Consider the following 1,910-nt stretch of genomic DNA (forward strand, 5'->3'; position numbering starts at 1 on the left):
TAACGTTTTTTTAGACATAAGTGTAATTTTTTTGTCATTAGTATTCACTAAGTTACAGTTCATTTTCTGAGAACTATCAGATTGGAGTTCGTTCAGAGGGAGAGGAGAAATCACGCATCATGTTAGTTTTCTTTATTTTACAAAAAGCACAAAATTCTGTTTTTACTCTGAGTGTACACAAATGAAAGAAGATATTCCACAGATTAAAATGGTGTATAACTCTTAATTGTATGTGCAACATTGACGGAGTATTTTGAGTCTCTTTCACACTGATAAGAAAAAAACCACGGTGGTATCGCCGGCGATACCGTCAGACCTCAGAGTGTTAAGGGTTTCTTTAGGCGAAACGTCATAAACCCTTAAGAATTTCCCTTAAGTATATATTTTTCACTTAAGTAATGCGTAAGTGTTGCATAAAGCCCCTTAACCTTCATTTCCCTAAGTATATCGTAAGGTTCGTAAAACTTCACCTTAAGTGTTACACAGAGTGAGCAGGATCAATCCAAGTCGTATAACGTGCCACGATCGGCCGCTTTATATGATAGACAAATTGTACTTTAGCGGTTTATTCACATAAACATTGATGAAATATAACATATCTTATAACATATCTTATATGGTCAACGGAAGCGCAAACGTGCGTGCATCACACGCAAAAACAAACCTCATTGGTTCTTGCGCGCACATTTGAGCTTCCGACACAGCCGTAATCATATGGATGTCTTTCAATAAACGGACATAAATGATGAGAGAATATTAAAAATATCTTTATTTGTTATCCAAAGATGAATGAAAGTCTTATGGGTTTGGAACGACATGAGGGTGTCAGGGTGAGTGAATGACGGCAGAAATCTCAATTTTGAGTAAACAATCAATTTGAGTTTCTCGTCTCTTTCATATTTGGTTTTCTTTTTTGTTTTCCTTATCCATATTATGTTGTTTTCTGTGAAAACTTACCACGATACGTATTAACAAATAACGTGTCCATGGCAACAGTAGAATTTTTTAACGGCAAAACCTGGGATGCTGTCGTTAAACACTTAACGGTTTCCCTTACCTAAGAGAACAGTTTAAGAGATTATATGCAACACCCTTAAGTCATTCCCTTAGTTAAGGGGAAATCACGCCTTAAGTGTCATACTTAAGGGAAAAACTTAAGGTGCTTTATGCAACCGGGCACAGGTGCTGTAAGCTTTATGTTTTTCTGAAAGTATAAAGAATGTCTTAAATAGCCCACTCTTGGCAGCAGTTTTCGCTTACGGCCATACCACTCTGAGCACGCCCGATCTCGTCTGATCTCGGAAGCTAAGCAGAGTAGGGCCTGGTTAGTACTTGGATGGGAGACCGCCTGGGAATACCAGGTGCTGTAAGCTTTATGTTTTGTTTCAAAAAAAAAAAAAAAAAAAAAAAAAAGAGTGTCTGAATACCTTAAGTAGCCCACTCTTGGCAGCAGTTTTCGCTTACGGCCATACCACTCTGAGCACGCCCGATCTCGTCTGATCTCGGAAGCTAAGCAGAGTAGGGCCTGGTTAGTACTTGGATGGGAGACCGCCTGGGAATACCAGGTGCTGTAAGCTTTATGTTTTGTTTCAAAAAAAAAAAAAAAAAAAGAGTGTCTGAATACCTTAAGTAGCCCACTCTTGGCAGCAGTTTTCGCTTACGGCCATACCACTCTGAGCACGCCCGATCTCGTCTGATCTCGGAAGCTAAGCAGAGTAGGGCCTGGTTAGTACTTGGATGGGAGACCGCCTGGGAATAACAGGTGCTGTAAGCTTTATGTTTTGTTTCAAAAATAAAAAAAAAAAAAAAAAAAGAGTGTCTGAATACCTTAAGTAGCCCACTCTTGGCAGCAGTTTTCGCTTACGGCCATACCACTCTGAGCACGCCCGATCTCGTCTGATCTCGGAAGC

At 39.7% G+C, this 1,910-nt stretch overlaps 3 non-coding genes across 3 annotated transcripts; all 3 read left to right on the forward strand.

The window, feature by feature from the left end:
- The first annotated feature begins 1,254 nt into the window (after positions 1-1,254).
- Positions 1,255-1,373, forward strand: LOC137018110 (5S ribosomal RNA). Its single transcript, XR_010894764.1, has one exon. It is a non-coding gene; the product is annotated as a 5S ribosomal RNA (ribosomal RNA).
- Positions 1,374-1,458: 85 nt separating this feature from the next.
- LOC137018111 (5S ribosomal RNA) lies at positions 1,459-1,577 on the forward strand. Its single transcript, XR_010894765.1, has one exon. It is a non-coding gene; the product is annotated as a 5S ribosomal RNA (ribosomal RNA).
- Positions 1,578-1,655: 78 nt separating this feature from the next.
- Positions 1,656-1,774, forward strand: LOC137018160 (5S ribosomal RNA). Its single transcript, XR_010894812.1, has one exon. It is a non-coding gene; the product is annotated as a 5S ribosomal RNA (ribosomal RNA).
- Positions 1,775-1,910: the final 136 nt, after the last annotated feature.

This window comes from Chanodichthys erythropterus, chromosome 3, assembly GCF_024489055.1.
Source record: "Chanodichthys erythropterus isolate Z2021 chromosome 3, ASM2448905v1, whole genome shotgun sequence".
Taxonomy (NCBI): Eukaryota; Metazoa; Chordata; class Actinopteri; order Cypriniformes; family Xenocyprididae; genus Chanodichthys; species Chanodichthys erythropterus.